This window comes from Ochlerotatus camptorhynchus, unplaced genomic scaffold (genome assembly GCF_037179485.1).
Source record: "Ochlerotatus camptorhynchus isolate MF236.1 unplaced genomic scaffold, CSIRO-AGI_Acam_v1.1 ptg000577l, whole genome shotgun sequence".
In the NCBI taxonomy this organism is placed as follows: domain Eukaryota; kingdom Metazoa; phylum Arthropoda; class Insecta; order Diptera; family Culicidae; genus Ochlerotatus; species Ochlerotatus camptorhynchus.
The window spans coordinates 3,867,329-3,887,806 of record NW_027041058.1 but is presented as its reverse complement, the minus strand read 5'-3'; the positions used below and the strand labels follow the sequence as shown (position 1 = coordinate 3,887,806).

The window sequence follows — 20,478 nt, the reverse complement described above, 5'->3', positions numbered from 1 at the left end:
TTTATCAGAAACATATTTTTTTATATAATGCTTTCATTTTTTCCAGGCTCATTTGCTGTAGTTTTGCGGAGCCGTGTTTGGATTACAAAAGTACTTAAAACTAACGTTAGTAAAGTGGGGGCCGATTACTCACGGCTATCTAGAGGTTAGGAGTAACAAATTGTAACAAATGGATGGCAGGGTAGGGATTGAGAACACAGGGTTTGGAGAGCAATGTGCTCTTGATTCGAACTAAGCGACATCTGATGAAAAAGACAAACATGGGGGTATACCGATGGACAACTAACAACTTGGGAGAACACAAGATGACACTAACTTCTAAATCCTTAGATCGAGCCGTTTTAAAACACATAAATTAAATTTAAATAGTCGAGATCTCGGCTCGCCAAGATGTCTCTAACGGGCCCGCAAAGGTTGTTTTCCTCGGGCCCTGAGGGATGCGGATATCTCGGATCTAGCAACACAATGGAGGGTGCATGACCAAAGCACGTGGTCGATCTCATGATAACCACTACCACAAGCGCACAAATTGCTGCCTGCGAGTCCGATTCGGTAGAAACGCTCAGGAACACCCTTGTCAGTTATTATAAAAATGCTTGAAAATTAATACGTTAAAAGAAATGTTTTTTTTTGTTCCGTTTCAAATTATTTTAACTACAGCTTTGCCAAAGATCATGCGTCTTTTTTAATAAAAATATAAGAAAGTTAGTTTTGAATATAAATTAATTTAACATTCCCAATACATTAGGAATATTTACACTGTATTTCCAGTCCAAAATGACAACAATGCACTAGGAAGGATAAGGACCACCCTTATTAAAGCCAAAAGAAATCATCTTTTAAGAAATATATATAAAGAACTCAACCCAGACAACCAGAAGTCGTATGACAATGTAGAGAATAAACCGTAAAATACTATGGATCTAGTCCAAGTCGGATATAAGAATGGTTTTCCTTGTATGATGTTTAAGTTTCATCGTTTATAAAGGGTGATACGGTCAAAATTTGGTCAATATCAACTTGACGTATTTCTTTCAATTTTGCATTTAAAAAACCTGAACACCCCTCATTTTGAAGGTGTGTGTGTGTAGAATGTTGCTCCTATTTTGATTTTGGAATTCACTCTTCAGCAGTGATGGAATTCTCACCAAAATATCATTTTCGCTTGCGATACGTTTTCTCTTGGGAACTTTCCCTCACTAGTTTCACACTCCAATATTTCCTGAGCGAACTTTCTGGGATGAGAGAATGAGATATCGCGAACTTTTTTAACTCGAATCACCAACGTGAGGATACGAAAAATATCAGATCATTTTTTCTCTCTATCTCTTTACACCACATTCGTTCTTGAAAATTGCACTGCACATTTCACAAGGGAAAGATTATAGACAGAAAGCTATCCCGAGTAAATCAATATAATCTCTAAAGACTGATAAGTCTGGTACCTGGCTGTCTACTGGCGCCTGTTGTTTAAAGTAGCCGTTATCAGGATGATGTGAACAGTTTTGTGCAACTGATTCATTGGTGCATTGGTTTCTGGCAAAAAAATGAATGAATCAGCACAAGTGTCAACGCGACATTAACGAGCAACGGGGAGGGAGTGTAAGATTTTGTGACTAGCAATTTTTATATTAAAACCGTTCTCAGGATAGGGGGTTGCGGAAGGAGGAGCGCCTAATGTATCCTCATTTTCACGAAATAAAATCATCGATGCATGGCTCCTCTCATCACTAGTGTTCGTAATATCGTTCCTGTAAGCTCTTATGCCTAATTATATGCAGGGGGATGGTTGGGAATATAGGTGGTGGTGAACTTTTTCACTGTGCTATTACCAGTGCTGTAAATTGTCAAAATCATTTGAACATTTTTGATGAAAATGAGAAAAGTAGCTATTCGCTATCAAAGGGGACCTCCTCCGAATGGGTGATATCAGTTGCTTAGTCATTTGACGAAGGCATGGATCATTCTCATTTGAGAAACGCTATATATCATTCGATTGAGTGTAACCTACACACAAACGGAGCTCTGGTCGACATTCCGGCGAAAAAGCTAAGCCAACCCGACACCAACCTGACTTCTATCAAACCCCAACCCGATGTTGACCCGACATAAACCCAAAATTGACCCGACATTAACACGACATTGGGTCGACATCGACATTAAATTAGCCTTACATTGATCCGACATCGGGTCGACTTGTCTGTTCGGGACCATTTTCCTGGATTTCTTCCATACTCCACTGTCGTATATCAAATGATACTGAGTGACTCAATTGACAGTGACAATGAGCTTCGAATGAGAAAGGGGCTCTTCAAATTATGGTCATGTGAGAATTCGTTTACACAGAATTGATTGAATGGTTGTAGTGGTTCATCTTCAATCGAATGATATGAAAATTTACAGCACTGCTTTCTAGTTTTACATTGTTTTACAGGATTCCCAGTCATGGGAGAGGACAGTAATAGGCTATTACTGTCCTCTCCCATGACTGGGAATCCTGTAAAACAATGTAAAACTAGAAAGGGTCTAGACCCTCCCTATGTAAAACCATAAGGTATGCGGGACTGCTGCACTGCTGAACTTCAAAACGCTTTATTTGCTGACCAAGGATCTGACAAAAGCATCTTTTTAGTGTGCAATTTAGGATGATAAAAAATTTAAACAGGTTATTCAATGTCCATTAAAACTGTGAAAAATATAGGCAGAAAAAAAAGAAAACAAAAAATTATTACCAGTTGGCTGGAAATGAACACAAAATTAATCAAAGTACCATGTATGTACCTTGAGCTTTTGATATAGTGACAGATTGAGAACGATCTAAATTTTCCATCCACAAGTATTGCAAGACTTGAAATTAACAGACAATCTCAAAATACATTCAACTTGCGAAGTGATAGATTCCCAAGTGAATACACCTGCTGAATAAAAATTATCTAGTAAACTATTTTTTTAGAATCGATGTTTAATAGATTTTTTTTTGCAGTTTGAGATCCATGACAAAAGGTACAGTAGCTTTATGGCACCAGTGACCAGCAAATTTAATATTTTCATTCAAGGTTGTGTGGAAATTCAAGCTACCGGGCGAGCTACTGGGTTCAGTGCTGTAAATTTTCATATCATTCGATTGAAGATGAACCACTACAACCATTCAATCAATTCTGTGTAAACGAATTCTCACATGACCATAATTTGAAGAGCCCCTTTCTCATTCGAAGCTCATTGTCACTGTCAATTGAGTCACTCAGTATCATTTGATATACGACAGTGGAGTATGGAAGAAATCCAGGAAAATGGTCCCGAACAGACAAGTCGACCCGATGTCGGATCAATGTAAGGCTAATTTAATGTCGATGTCGACCCAATGTCGTGTTAATGTCGGGTCAATTTTGGGTTTATGTCGGGTCAATGTCGGGTCAACATCGGGTTGGGGTTTGATAGAAGTCAGGTTGGTGTCGGGTTGGCTTAGCTTTTTCGCCGGAATGTCGACCAGAGCTCCGTTTGTGTGTAGGTTACACTCAATCGAATGATATATGTATAGCGTTTCTCAAATGAGAATGATCCATGCCTTCGTCAAATGACTAAGCAACTGATATCACCCATTCGGAGGAGGTCCCCTTTGATAGCGAATAGCTACTTTTCTCATTTTCATCAAAAATGTTCAAATGATTTTGACAATTTACAGCACTGACTGGGTTACATTGCTGTCCTCTACCTAATGCAGTCGAGTGATCAAATCAGAATGTTAGCAGATTAGAAATCAATTAATAACTAATTTCCTCAACGTTCAATTAAAAAGTGGTCTTTAGAAAAAAAATGTAGCTGAGAAAAATTTCCTATGAGTACACAAGGCTAATTTCTTGGTAGATCATTATGGCGAAATTTAAAGACGAGGTGAACAAAATAATCACTTTTCCCATAGTAATACCTTTATAAATTTTAGATGGCCATTGCAGAATGAGATCACAACCCAATAAGCTCAAATTTTGGGAGAATTATCTGGACCAGATTAAAAATCGATTGAAATTAGTGAAGCAAAGCCGATATTTTGAACCACCCTAATAAGCATGTTCTCAATGCAGTAAGACTAATCAACAGAATGCTTGCTAGCTAACACTAAACATTTCTAAGCGCCAATCTCAGTGGTCTAACTGTACTTCGCACTAATAGCATAGTTCTTCTTGTCGAAGAGTACAGCCACAAATGATGATTTGGTCAGCAAAGATTAGACTCTTGGTGAATAGTTACAAGTATCTACTATTACCTGGTTGCATTGAGAACTAAAACTATAAATAAATCCGGAAATCTTTGAGATTAGGGCGTAATTTCTTTTGTAAACACACACTTAATTCGCCGATTTCTCGTGAATTAAAGTTCAATCTAAAAAACTAACAACACGGACAGGTAGAGGAATGATTCATTTGGTATAGTATAGTTCGCTAGATTGTGCTTTGATTCGTGAGAAATCGCTGAATGACGTGTTTGTTTACAAAAGCAATTACGCCCAAATCTCAAAGTTCTCTGGAAATGGTATTTAATGTGAAGGATGCGAAAAATATCGGAGAACGAGAAGAAAACAAACAGACACTCTCGCGTAATCATCGCCTACCTTTACTCGCTGGAAAAAAAAGAACAAAGCTGAGGGGATATTTGGTTGGTTCGAATCACGAGTACGTGTGAAATGATGTGAGATGGAGAGACGAAAGATCTTTCGCGATACGAAATGAAAATTTCTCCCGCTCTACGCTTTCATGAACTTTTTATCATCTCTCGTTCGCGAACTTTTTGTGAGAAGTTCCTTTGGGATTTATCTCTGCAATGAGCTGTGATAGAACTTTTTTTGAAAATGATTTTTCCAACACTGCTCTTCAGTTGTCAAAATGCCGTCCAAGCAAGAAGAGCAGCGTATCAAAATTTTGCTCGCGCATCGCGAAAATCCGAGCTACTCGCACGCAAAGTTGGCAAAATCGCTAAAAGTTGCCAATCAACCGTTACAAATGTAATTAAAGTGTTTGGGGAACGTTTGTCGACAGCCAGGAAGTCTGGATCGGGGGGAAATCGAAAACCGGAAGCCGCTGAGACGACAAAGAGAGTTGCCGGTAGTTTCAAGCGAAACCCTAACCTCTCTCTCCGAGATGCCGCAAATAAGCTGGGTGTATCGTCTACAACCGTGCATCGAGCCAAAAAACGAGCCGGACTTTCGACTTACAAGAAGGTAGTGACTCCAAATCGCGATGATAAACAAAATACGACGGCCAAAGCGCGATCCCGGAGGCTCTACACGACGATGCTGACGAAGTTTGACTGCGTGGTAATGGACGACGAAACCTACGTCAAAGCCGACTACAAGCAGCTTCCGGGACAGGAGTTTTATACGGCAAAAGGAAGGGGAAAGGTAGCAGATGTTTTCAAGCACATGAAACTGTCAAAGTTCGCAAAGAAATATCTGGTTTGGCAAGCCATCTGTACCTGTGGCTTGAAAAGCAGCATTTTCATAGCTTCCGGGACTGTCAACCAAGAAATTTACGTGAAAGAGTGTTTGAATAAACGTCTGCTGCCTTTCCTGAAGAAACACGGTTGTTCCGTATTGTTTTGGCATCTTGCCATTACGGTAAAAAGGCCATGGAGTGGTACGCCGCCAACAACGTGCAGGTGGTTCCCAAGGACAAGAACCCTCCCAACACGCCAGAGCTCCGCCCAATTGAGAAATACTGGGCTATTGTCAAGCGGAACCTAAAGAAGACCAAAAAAAACTGCTAAGGGCGAGCAGCAGTTCAAGGCAAACTGGCTTTCTGCGGCGAAGAAGGTGGACAAGGTGGCTGTACAAAATCTGATGGCAGGGGTCAAGCGTAAGGCCCGGCAATTCGGATTTGGAAAAGCGGAAGCCTAACTGAATATTTTTCCTGAATTTTATACTAATTGAACTTGAAAAAGAAATTTAATTTGACTTTTTATATAAACGATTTCACCGATTTACACGCGTTTTCCCTTGACCAAATTTTGACCGTATCACCCTTTAAGGTAGATTTTTGACCTGTAATTAGAATTACCGTAAAGTGCAATAATTCTGCGGCCTAACTACGAGTCTGATTTTTATGATTCCTGATTTCAGATTTTCATGTTTCCAGATTTGAAAACAAAGATCAAGGTTGGGTTGGATTTATAAATTTTTCCGCAGGATTATTAAATTTTGAGGTGATAATTTCAAAATAATTATGCAAAGAATTCATAGAGATATCGGAGGAAATTCTGATGTGAGTTTCTAGAAAGTTCTAGACAAAACTTCAAGGACTTTTTGCAATATTACATGGGAATTCATAAAAGATTTTTGAGAGAATACGGAAATCAATTTCATGTGAATTAAATTCTGATGAGAGTTCCAAAGGAATTTAGAGAAGAGTCCCATTAAATGCTGAAGAGAACTTAAATAAATTTCTGTGTGTTATCCAAGCAATTTTCATGAGAATTTCAAGTAGGTTCATCACTAAGAGAAGACTACTACAGTAATTCTGAATGAAAGTGAAAGTGATACAATAGTAGTAGAATTAAAAGGAAAAACAGCGTTAAACGTATACAATTATTCTACTAAAACGTTCATCAATCAATTTAGGTAATTCTGAAGGGTACACCATGGAAATTCTGACGAATTTTCAAAGACAATTTAAAGGAAGATAATTGAGGGAACTTGTGAGAATTATTGATTTTATATTTAATTTGAAAAACTTTCACTTTTCAAAACAAATTCTCCAATCAATCTTTCTTGAAGCATAACGTTTCTGCACAAGTACAAACTATATTTTTGTGATGTTCCTAGATATTCGAATAAAATTTATTGAATATCAATAACCGAGGAATGTTTAAAGTTTGAACAAGGAAAATCACGAAAAACTTGGGAATCGCAAAATAAAACTTAAGTGGCCACCCTGCTCTAAGTTTCATCTTTTTTTTTTATTTTACCTGATGACCCATTCGGCCTGATGACTTTTGGCCTAATGGCCCTACACCGTTTTATGTAAACGATAGAAAAAAAAATCATGGCTATTTTTTTTTTAATTTTATTTTATTCATATTTCTTTGAATTTTTCTTAAGAAATTTCTCGAAATTCACCTTCCTAAAATAATCTTGGGTCTCTCTGGTAATCCATTTAAAGTTTTCATATAATTTTTCATAAATCTTCAATATTTCTCTCTGGAAAACTTTAGGAATACCGGAGAACCGGAGATTTTTATCGATGGGCCCAATATTTATTTATAGGCCAACATTAGAGCTATTTCCCCTACCTTTTAGAATGAGAATTTCTTGTAATTCTAAGTTATATTAATCATGACATACGATCAAATCCAAATAACAAAAAATAAATTGAAATTCAGGCTTAACCCTCTCCGATTTTCGTGCATAATTGTTTGCTATGGACAATCATTCAAATTTGTTCTGAAATTCGACCATTTTGATCCGCACTTCTTTTTAAAAAATGGCGTATTAAATATTTTTCAATAAATCAGCATGAAAATGTCTGAGAAAAAGTCGATTAAAAGTTTAAATTGATGGCCTTTCCAGAAAAAAATACATGTGTTAAAAAAATATTCTCAAATTTTGGTAAAAATAAAAACAAAAGAATCAATAGAAGCGTATTTATTAATTTTAAGGAAAAGCTTACCGCCCGAAAAAAGAAAACATTTTGATTTTTTTAAATTTGGAAAATATAAAAATATCAGTCTCTCCTCCATTTTCTAAAAAAAATTACGTCTAAACATTTTTTCTTAGTCGTCATGACGTTAAGTTGGACTAAAAAAACTACAAGAGATAGCCCTATGGGGTTGTACGCAATGGTAACGTAGGACTACGTGGTCTTATATAATAAATCTTATTTGTTAACTGCAGCAGGAGCTTGTGTTTTGTGTACACGCAGACAAAAGAACGTAACACTTATGAATTTTAGCCACAATAAATCAGTATGAATTTCATTGATTTTCTTTATGAAAAATGATGTTACCCGAAAATCATTCATAAGTCACGCTTATGAAATTTATATGTGTTGTTCATAAGTCGAGCCTTATGAAATTCTTAACTCTATTTGCTTCAGTGTAGGAATAGGAATTTGTGCGGGATTCTCTCTGTTTATACTCTTTAGTATGACGCACTTGACATAGATGGTCCACAGCGACGCACGAAGAGCTACTGATTCCGATCAATAGCGGTGCGGCTTCTTCCTCCTTCTATGGATGCTCATGTAGGCTGCAGCTCGCTACTTGCAGGCAGTCTTTCGTTGTGTACTAGAGAACAATGTTCAACGCCACGCGCCGAAAGCACTACTGCTGCTGCTGCTGATGCCGACGACCGGACACCACCACACACGGTGATTGGAACTGAATCCGATCAGCGGTTGAGGTTGAGGGTTGGGGAGCCTTTCGTTGTGTACTGGAGAACACCACGCGGTGATTGAATAAACACCGTTTGGTGAGACCGAATGGAATTCAACTTTGAAATCTGTGTTAGGGAAATCGCTTTTCGCAGGCAAACGGTGATAATTTTAACTATCAACAATCTCACATTCGTGCAATTTTCAATAGTGACATTTTGAAATATGATAAAGTCTTAAATTAAACAGAGCGTAGAAATATTTCTGATCGATTGGTGGTAAAATTATTGAAATTGGTCCAGGGGCAGCTGAGTTATTAACGTTCAAAATCTTTCATAATTTTGTTACATGTTCCATTTTCGGTTTTCACAAAGCGTACCCCCATAAGGAAATCACAGACGTAATCCTACGTCAAAAAACACGAAAATCACCTTTCGGTTTTGTTTAGAGTCCAACTTTTGTTCATGATGAGATAGAAACACATTTTACATTTATTTTTTTAGAAGGGAGAAACTGATTTTCTTGAATTTGTTATAACTGTTTTCAATATTTTTAGAAAAATAAAATAGCACCAGATTTTGTATTAACAAAAAAGTGTTATTCTTGATTTCAATTTAAATGCGGACGACCCTAATGAATATTTTCATAAAATTATAGACCATTTAATTATAAACAACTTCTAGCCCTAACCCCCTAAAATGATCAGAAGCGTAGTAAATATTTTTTCCCCGCTAAATTGCCGTTTCGGACCGCAGTGCATTGGTTCCGGATACCACCGGGGAAGTTGCTTAGTATATTATTTAGTAAGAAGGGTCGAATCTTACCAACGGTAGATAAATACAGGTTTTACATCTAGCCTAGCTGCACTTAGACAGCGAAAATTTCTAGCTACGCCACTGAAATGATTGAGTTAGTAAACCAATTTGATATTAATGTTAGCGTACCGCTCGTTCCGTTTCTGACAGTTCGGGAAATTATAGATCGTAATTGTGATGAAATATGCAGGCGAATCAATTTATGTTCCACGTAAAATTTCCCTGCAGAATGCAAGTCAAACTGGTGTGAAAGTTTGTGCTTCACCCTTCCTGCTGTTTGTAAATAGCAATGCAACAGGGAAAACCGTAACATCTCAATCTGTGTACTGTGCATATCACGCAACTATGGCAATTTGTCACTAATTGGTTGTGTCAAGGTCACAGGCGATGGAGATCAATACGTATCCATTACTGGCGTAGGTATCTGTGCTGCGATTCTACCCGAATTCCCCAATCGAATACGCGCGTATTACTGGTGCAGCACAGATGAATGATTTATAAGCGAAAGCTCCCATTCAGCAGTGGCAAATTAAATAATCTGGGTCGTCCACTAGCACCACGTCGTTGTCGTCCATCCTACCGGGAGCGCGTGCTTATTGTTCTGCTCAAGACATTTTAATGTGCAGCGTCAACGTCGTCGTCGTCAAACCGGCGAAGAAAGCTCCCTGCACAGCATGTGGCCTGACCGAACGACTTCTATTGGTTTCTGCCAGAGAAATAACATCAGCGCCACATCAAATCCAGAAGCGGCACCCACAGACTCAGGGATGGCTCGCACAAAAGATGGAGAGACGTGTACGTGTATGCGAGGGACGAATAATAGAACCGAGAGGCCTTTTCAAGACTGAAGCGTTATCTTCCTTCCACTGACTGGAGCAGACTTCCAGGGTGCGGGCTCTTGGAGGCACGCACGGACAGCAGCAGCAGTAGCAGTGGGACATGCTGAAGTGGCGCCAGATGTGACTCCATCACGCTCCTGCGTCCTTATTGGTCGAATCATGAGGGGAATAGTTTTGAATGGCGAAAAGAGTGTGTCACAGTTTTTCCAATTCAGGCTGGATGAGTACGGAATTTTCCATAGCTTCTCGAGATTTTCATTAGGCAGACACGTCATTTCACATAAAAAGAGGAGATGGGAACAAACTGCTTCTTCCGGACACAAACACGCTGATGTGTATACGACCAATACGTGATGAAGTTCTGTGTGCCAGAATGGCGCTGAACAAAGTGTGTAGCTGGCGTCTGGTAGAACAGATGCTTCTCGTAGTGAAGAATAAGGAATAGAAAAATCACCGAAGCTTAATCATCGAACACAGCTGCTAATCGTAAGAAGGTCACAATCCAGTTTGTCATTGTTTACAGAAAAACGTTCAAATCAAACGCTCTTTCATAAATGCTTTCATTCATCAGACGGAGAAACCCCCGTAGTCACTGACTATCAAAACCAGCCATCTGCGTCAGCATAGACCTCGTTTGATTTGTGCTTTTCACTATCCTAGTCCTTAGCTACATTGTTTCCATTCACTTCAACCACCCGCAACAACGGAACGGGATTGGGTGGAACGCGCATCCACCCGGTTTGCGATGCGGCGCTGCTGATGATGCTGATCGGAGATTATTTTCGAAACTATGGAATTCGATTCCGTCATCGTCAGCGGCTTTCCACTCCGTTGGCGATGGGCTATTTTTGGGTCCCAATCCTCATGGTTGTCGTTGCCGTTGGGCGCCACCCAGCAAAGCAGTATCCAGGAGGATATCCGAAGGAGACAGGTTGCTGTTTCTTGCTGCGTCGTCGCCATATCGTCATCAGCACTTTGAATGAGTCCAAATGAGGCTATTTTTATGCGGATCTCGATCGGTTCTACCCCGGCAACGGAATGCAGACTCTCCTTAGCGTCCCGCCCTGGCACGGACGGACACTTTACGTTGTCGGGGAAATCGATTCTAGCAAATTCCTGAAATGGAATACTTTTGATTTTGTTTGTTGGATAATCTCCGATTGCGTTGTCCGTCACAACCATCGTCGGTCTGGTGTTTGTATGTGTGTCTCGAATGCACAAGTGGACGGATGCAAATTTCTCGGTGGAAGGAGTATTCTGCCATTTTCAGCTGACGTCATTCGGACAACTGGCGACAACAATGACGGCGACGACGAGGAAAATTGGAACGATTGCAAAATTTTCCTGTGCTTATGAGACACGCTTGCGAGAATTTTTGCTTTGGGGGCAACGGTTGTCTGTTCGACTCGACGTCGTGACGCGAGTAACTTTAAAGTGCATGAATCGCTTATCAAGAGCGTACTAATTGCCGCTACTGCTCAGCTGATATCGTTTTCTGGGGCGTTCTAATCGGCTGTGTAAACTAGGGAAGCTGTGTATCATGGTCGGTTCTAGAGTTTAAAGCGAATTTATAGCACGTGTTTCGATGGTTATTTTGCACACATAATACTGATCTATGCCAAATCAGTATTGGAATTTGAGTTTTGAAATCTTGATTAAATGTGTAGATTTAGTTAGAACGTTTTCAACTCCTAAACACGTCTTGTGACATCTTGAGATGTTTGTTTTTTTGCCTCTTCCTTAGCTTATTCGGTAACGGTGCGGCTACAAAGCAAGACGATACAGATATGATTGTACTTGCCACACAATTATACTAATGCAAACATGGTATAGGTGTAGAAAGCGCTCAATTAACAACTGTAGAAGCGAATCTAGTAGTAATTGTATAATTATTTTAACTTATACTTATTCCCTACTGCTGCCTGGTTAGAAAAAGGATTTAGGAATGGAAATTTGAGATTATGCTGTGCCTTCTGAATGCCGCAGAAATTCTCGTTAGAACTTACATGGATTTCTTCTCACAATCACCATTGCATTCTCTTCAGAACTATCTTGGAATTCTTCTTAAAATGTACCAGAATTTCCCCACAGAATACCATAGGAATTGTTTTCAGAACACCTACAAATTATTCCTCGAATTGTTTTGAATTATCATCAGACTTCTTTTGAATTCTTCATAAAATCATCTAAGAAACTCTTCGAAAAGCCAGACTTTTAAAACAGTTTCAATTCTATAGACTTAGGAAACAATGCTATCTGTGCTAGTGGATTACCCGGTACTACAAATAATTTCTTGTATAGTTTGCTGTCAGACAAACAAATGACCTCCAATCTAGGTCAACTGATAACTTCTAGAATTAGCTACATCGGCTTACCCCAAGGTTCATGTTTGAGTCCCTTACTTTATAATTTATAGGTTAAAGATATTGATAACTGCTTAGAACTGCTCACCCAGAAGACCGCCTTAAACGGTATAAAACAACTATTCTTTCAGTTCAAAAGTATGGATCATTTGGCTTCTTCTTGGCAAGAAAAAGCCACCTAATTAAAATGGAACGCATTCAATATCGTTGTTTAAGTATTGCCCTTGGCTGTATGTGTTGAACCACCATATGAGCCTAGAGGTTCTAGTGGGAGTAAAACCCCTGCAGAACCGTTTGTGGGAGCTCTCGTTAAGAGTATTGATTGAATGTAGTGTCAGTAGCAACCTTGTGATTGGAAACTTCGAAGTAATGCACGAAGTGAGCACCCAATCTAGATTCGTGCGAATCTACCTTGATTGTTTGTCATCGGATATTACAGGGCTGGTAGCAAGTCACTTTTTAGTGACTTGGTCACTTATTTCAAGTCAGTCACTAAAAAGTCACTTATTTCATCAAAAAGTCACTAAAGTCACTATTCCTTAATATTTAGTCACTAAAGTTACTTTTTTACGATGCGAGTAAAGAATTTGACTTTAAAAACTCACATCAAATCACAGCTTGATTGGTAACACATTTGTGTTAGAAAGATTCATTAAAAATCAGTGTGTAAATCTGACTGACAAGAAGATTTGCGAACACACGGAAATGTTAACTGTTCAATTAATGTTGTCGGAATCACTAATATTTTTTTTATCTCGAAATTGTCATAGATCGGTCACAAACTGTCAAAGGTTCCGAAAAAAGTTTTAGGCTCAATATTCTGACTATTTTACTTCGAGATTTTGATTTTTTTTTCCTAGCCTAAAATCTCAAAAAATAGTCTAGAAAAATTTTCAAGCACTCGAAATCTCTTCAAAGGCCAGAAATTTTAAAAATCATTGACACCTGGTAGCTTTAGTATTTATCCAAAAACCAAGAAAAAAAAAATCATGTCACAGAATCTTGAGTTCTTTTTTAAGTCCATTAAATTGTATTGTATTTTTTTCCGTACTAACAATCCGGTACTACAGAAATAAATTTCCTGGTTCTTGTTTAACAAAAAACATTATGTCCATGACATACAATGTTTTCTATGTTTCAAGAGCATTTAAAATGTTCAAGGATTGGGGTAAAATGTTCAAAATAAAGAAAATTATTGCAGGCTGCACAATTTTCTTATTTTTTTTGTGTCTAGGATGTTTAAGTCCCAGCAATAAAATATATGGTCCAAAACTCTCTCATTTTTACGATCGAAATTTTAAGTTCTAATTTTGTTTTATAGGGGAAAATGCCAATGCTTTATAGGCCTAAATGCCCCTAATTTGGACTCATACATAAGTTCAGCAATCGACTAAATGTTCAATAGCGACCAAAAATATCCATTAGTACCATCCCAATGACGCGTTCATCTAGGTAAAATTGATAAATAGCAGATTTTTAGGCCAACATTAGAGCCATTTCCCCTATCCGTAATCTTTCCATCTGGGATAATTTTCCTCATAATAATGAGATTTTTACTTAGACTGCGCGCTCCAAAGAAGAGCACGACGTGCTTATTAGAATACTCATGGCTATCTTAGATCTACATTTAATTCTAGACTGCAGTTATTCACGTTGCTAAACGTTTCGCTTTATATATACCCTAGATGTTTAAAATGTACTGCCCTAAATTGTCAAAATTTGTCCAAATCCTTGAATTTAAACATTTTTCTCTGTGCCTCAATTTTGCGATTTACTCGCCAATTGCATCTAATATCAAATTAGGTAGACAAAAGAGTGCAGAGTGAGGAAATGGAAGTTAGAATTGGACCGTGCTCTTGCTTATTCAATTCATACTTTAAACCTTATTTTTTAGAACATGAAAAATGCGCATTTTGGGTTTGTGAGTTTAAAAAATTTCTCGAATTGGCAATCGTAATCAACGGAAGATTGGAACCATGCCTTTCCGATCAATAAATGTCACTATTGGTCACTTTATTATTGCTTTAAAGTCACTATTTGGTCACTATTTTCGTATTTTGTAGTCACTAAAGTCACTACTATTACATCACATACCCACTACCAGCCCTGATATTAGCCTTCCGTGCTATAACCCCCCTCGTGTTCGCTTTACTAACTACAGTTCCCCCATTGACTATGATCTCTCCATGCAACAGGCTATTCAAGGAGTTCCAGATCAGATTCGACCTATCTCAATTTCCCGTATTTTTGCTGAAAAGTACCAACAAGTCAATTGCAATAGAAAATTTTTCACTGAACCTTGTTTCGTTTATGTTGCTGAGCTGGCAGCAATCAACTTTGCATTGGGGATGATTTCCGACATGCCCATAGACTATTACTTCATCTTCAGTTCTATTGAGAGGCCCTCCGGTCGACGAAACCAGTGAGGCACTCATCTTACTTCCTTACAAAAACAAGGGAGCAGATGTGAGCATTGTTCGAAAGATTATTTAGAATTACGTTTGTATGGGTTCCCTCGTATTGCTCAATTCCAGGCAATAAGATGGCGAACTCTCTAGCAAAGGTGGACGCTCAAGAAGACGAAATTTATGATAGAAGAATTTCACATGATGAATTTTTCTCATTAGTACGTCAGAGTTCTCTTCTAAGTTGGCAAACCGATTGAACAAGTAATTCTCTTGGGTGGTGCTTACATTCCATTATTCCAAATGTTTCTTCGAGAGCGTGGTTCAAAGGTCTGAATGTATGTCGAGGCTTCATTCGCGTGATGTCGAAACACACTACTCGCTAGACGCACATCTCTACAGAATAAACATCGTCGACAGCAATATATGTAGGTGTAGTACCGGTTATGATGACACCGATCACGTAGTTTGGCATTGCCCGGGTAATGACGCCTCCAGAGCACAACTGTTGGATACCCTAGTGGCCCCAGGTAGATAACCCTTCCGTGAAGTAAGAGATGTATTGAGATCCCAAGATCTTCCATACATGCAAGCGATCTACGAATTCCTTTGTTTGTTTGATGTGATCATACCCTCCTTTCTAAACAATTTCCTGTCTTTGTGTTCCAGTCTTATTATCCTCCTGTTTTTGTGTTAATTGCCCCTGTCCAGTCAGCATTTGGTTAACCGTACGAGAGTAGTATCTGAAGGAGGCTTTGGAAAGCAGCTCCCTACCTAGATCCTTCCAATCGAAATTGTTACTCGATAACCTCGAGCCCGCCTCGAGTAATTGGTACCCAATACTTACCTAGATTAACTGCTGTTTAAAGTGATTTTCGGCTACGCAAGGTGACACAAATGACTGAGCCTAGTAAATAAACGTACTTATTAAAAAAAAGTAGAAGGGTCTGTGCCTAGGGGCACGAACGGAAGCTTGACGTAGGACCGCTAGTGGACGGAATAAATGTGAACATTTAGTTCTTTTAATTGATCAATCATCAATTATCTTAACTCTTTCCGTTTTTTATTTGTAAGCGTATCAAATTTGTAGTATTTGTTTCAAAGAGAAAGTTGATGAAGAGAATCGAAGGGACTGTCAACTTGAGTATTTTCGATTCATCTACCCGCCTTTAAAAGGTGTATTTTGAATTTTTTGTTATTTGTGAATTTTTAAGTTTTGTGCATTTTGGTATTAAAGTGTATTCAATTCACCCCTCACAGGATTTCCTTCCGAATTATATGAATGTATCGTTTGTGCAGAATATGTAAAAAGGAGGGACTTCGAGAGATTGAACTTGTGAGAGCTAATTTTCTCACAAATTTGATTTTATTGGCTTTCTGGGGACTGAATACACACCCAAAGCGAATTATTCCCCCTTCTCCCAAATTCTATTGGATTTTTAACACTTCCTACCAGCGTGTTCTGGAAAATGGTCGGATGATGATTAATCTCACCAATACATTCGGGCCTACCTTCTATAGAGACCAGGTTGAGCCTTGATAACTAGGTGCTTGCGGGAACTGATGACCTTGACAAATGTCCAAATAATACTCTTAACAAATTTATGGTGTTCCTGAAAAGGACCGTTTTGTAGTCATGGTTGAGTAGTAATGCTGAGCTGAGCACGACGAGCTACTGATTCCGATCCTAGCCTAGCGGTGGGATTTCTTCCTCCTTCTCTATGGTTGCTCATATGAGCTCTGAAACTCGCTGCTTGCAGGCAGCCTTTCGTTGTTGTTGTTGTTGTTGAAAGCGTAGCAGCTGCTGCTGCTGCTGCTACTACTGCTGCTGCTGGACTGGACACCACCACTTACGGTGATTGAATGAGCACCGTTCAGTGGAACCGCATCGAATTCGATTTTTAAGTCTGTGTTAGGGAATGCGCTGTTTTCAGACATTCGGTGATAATTTTGATCACCATTGCAACAGTTGGACATTTGGTATTTTTCTATAGTGACCTATTGAAAATTAACTAAGTGTTCATTTTAGCAGATTGGTACATAAATTTCCAATCGTTTGGCTTGTTTAGAATTAAAATCTATCTGCTATTGGTCGAAACCTGACCTCTTTTCGTAATGCTGTGCATTTTGGTTTTTTGAAATTGCGTGCATTCTATAGATACGAATCTAGCCCTGATGTATGTGTTGGTAGAGGGAAAAATGTAAACTTTGCAGGAGACGATGTCTTAACACTTGAAAGAAATTTTGAGAAATATGAAGTAAAACAAATCCTAGCTAGTTCTGCATGATGATTTTGTTTGATTTTATTTATTTGTAAAGTCGCCGGGAAATACCAGCTGGCGATTTGTTTTCTTATGATAACTCCTTACTTGAAAACTGGCAAAAACTCACAAATAGGCTGCTTTTTCATGGTATACAGTGTGATAATTCAATAATCAATAAATTATCTCAACATTTAGTGGCAAACCATTCATAAAGCGCCGATTGAAACAATCTTTTCGACGTCACTACAAGGGTGATTGATTAAAAGAAAGAAACGAATCGTGCGGAATGAAAGCCGAGGAAAAACTAATTGCACCAATATATTCAGGCCTACAATTCCACACCTTCTATAGACAGGTTGCGCTTTGATAGCTAGCTGCTTGCGGGAACTGATGACCTTGACCAATGTCCAAATAATACTCTTTAACAAAGTTTTGGTGGCCCTGAAAAGGACCGTTTTGTAGTGATGGTTGAGTAATTCTGAGCTGTTTGTTCAACACGGATGAGCCTGTCGAGCTGTATGTCGTTTGGAGCGAGGGTGACACGCTTGGCATAGATGACCGACCCGCAGCGACTCACGAAGAGCTACTGATTCCTATCCATAGAATAGCGGTGCAGCTTCTTCCTCCTTTGATGGTTGCTTATGTGGGCTCTGCAGCTCGCTGCTTGCAGGCAGCCTTTCGTTGTTACTGGAGAACAATTTTCAACGCCACACGCCGAAAGCACTGCTACTGCTGCTACTAATTTCGACGACCGAACACCACCACACAGTGGTGTGGTTGTTGGGAGCGTGTGTTCTGAGTATGTCGATGAGTGTGCAAAATATTACGCAATTCCATCCTCCCTATTCGCACGCGCCCGAGGATCGGAGGCGAATGCCACTTCGACTTGTTTCGTCTACTTACTACTCTCTGACGACTGTGCTGGGGAAGCAGCATATGCATGTAGGAAATTGGTGGATTTGTTAGTAAATTCGACGGTTTTGGACAATGCTGGGCATTTACCAGTTTTTCAAAAGTTTCTTGTTGAAAATCAACATTCCATATTTCTAATCGATTGGTGATAAAATTATTGAAATTGGACCAGGGGCAGCTGAGTTATTAACGTTCAAAATCTTTCTTAATTTGCTACATGTTCCATTTTCGGTTTTCACAAAGTGTACCCCCATATAGAAATCAAAGACGTAGTCCTACGTCAAAAATGCTATCTGTTCTGTTTCCAAATTTCCAAATTTAAGGAAACATTTCTTCAATTTGCAAATTTTGATTTTGTTACTCAAACATATTTTAAAGTTCAATTTTTTAAAATATTTTTCTCTGCCTGCAATCTACAAATAAAAAAAAAATGGTCCGTGATTTTGAAACGATCTGAAAATCTGACTGCAAGATAATACTAAAAAAAATGTTTCAAATAATTTAACCTAATGCCTTAAGCAGCCCAATAACATTCGATAATAACAAGAATGATTGTGCAACTGAAATAAATACTTTGAGGCCTTTAGAAAAGAAGGGAATCAAACAATTTGATCCTGAAGCTTAACCTTATTTTATTTAAAAGACTTTTTTAAAGCTTTATTAAAGTAATAAATGCAGCCGTGAGCTGGTTCATCACTTTATTGAGAAGAAGATTCGTGAACAATATTTTTGTTAAGAAATTTATTTTGTTACTAAGTTAGGGGATACTATACACCCAACCGAGGGATGTAAGATTCGCTTACAATTATGTGGGATTCATCATCAGAGGATGTTAGTGGAGACCGCATGAACCGAGGATGCGATATACCTAGCTGCGGTCCAATGCAAGAAAATTGGAGACCGAAAAATGTAGAGTGTATTAGTGAGGTAAATTAGTTATGTCGAAAAAAATAGGAATCCGATTGCCGACTGGACTCGAACCAAGAACGCTTCGATTATCAGACCTGTGCTTTCTCCACTGCTCTCTCCATGCTCCTGAATATGGATAGCCTAAAAGCAAACATGAAGCGCTCATTTTCTCGCATACTCGACTTCGTATGCTTTTTCTGCTGGAGAGATTCGAGGCAAGTGTGTGCGTCGTTCTACAATGTTCTACAATGTGCATCGTTCTACAAGCTTACTGGTATAGTCGAAAGCGTAGATAGAACACGAAATGAAAAAGACAAAAAACCATTACATCGCCTGTAAGGTCAACTTCTAACATTCGCTGCGATGTTCATGAACAGAGGATGATAGGAAACGGAACTAACATTCATTGTAATAGATTTTTGGTTTGCGTGTACTATACTTCCTCTGGGTACGCCTTAATTTGAGTCGCTTCGGCTCATGTTCTAAGATAATAAACAAATCCCCAGCCGATAAAAATTGCATATCACAATTTAATCTTAAATGTTTTCTATTCTTTAAGTCAATTTATGTAAATTTTTGATGTTCTTGAAACTTCTGCAAACATTTTCTCTTTTGCTCATATCTCATGAAGATTTTGACAGACGCTCATTCCAATTCTCAGAGTCTTGTTGCAGGCTTTCGCTCTAGCAGTTGCAGATAATGAAACTTTCATTAAATGAGGATTTTTCAAATTCCTGCTCCATCAGCATCACCCAAGTCCCGCATTGATAACAAACACACACACACACACACACACACATATATGTATATAAATATATACGTACCCACTACTCAACTAAAGAGCGCCGCCAGCATGTGTGCCGAATGGCTGCTGCAAAACGGAAAGCGAAAATGCCATCAATCCATTCCGCGAAGCAAACCTTCTTCTCTTCGTCCTCGGCTGTCCTCCGGTGGCCAAATGCAACGCATGCATGTTTCAACAACCACCATTCAGCATCCTTTTCAGGTCCACCCCGAGTGAAAGCGATCCCATGGAGGCGAATGGTGATTTATACGTACCAACTGGGTACAAGTCGCGTCCGGATTCGGTTTCCTTCCGAAACGACAACGAAAAAGAGTGATACGTTACGACCCAGTGAAATGTAAATATTTGGAACCGAGTTACTGCTGCTGCTGCTGATGCGATGGACGTCTTCCGCACGACTAGCCTTTCTTGGGGTTCGTTTGGTAACTTTCTCATTGATTTTCACAGGCTCTGTGTGCCGTGGAAATGCCGGTCGGTGGTAATGTGTTTGCGGGACTCGATAATATCAAATTTATTGATTTTATTTTTAGCAGCACTGCGACTTGAGTGCCAGCTGCATTATTGTATTGAGGGACCGAAATCCGGATAGTGGGTTTCACGTTTTTGTTGAAGTACCTATATTTGAAAAAAAAAATGATGAAATCTGCAATTTCTGGAAATGCTGAAATCGGCTTGAAATTATTTTTCATACAAAAAATAAACAGCCATCACTGCAAATGAACCAATCTTAACGTTTTCCTCATCGTGAATATTGCGGTAGGAAAACATGATACTTCGTTCCTCATCAGTCCCTCTGAGTTGGGTTGGGT

General features: G+C 38.9%; 1 protein-coding gene across 8 annotated transcripts in view; it reads left to right on the top strand.

Moving 5' to 3' along the window:
- Syx1A (Syntaxin 1A) overlaps positions 1 to 20,478 on the top strand; it is a 186,194-nt gene that overhangs the window by 84,823 nt on the left and 80,893 nt on the right. The window lies entirely within an intron of this gene.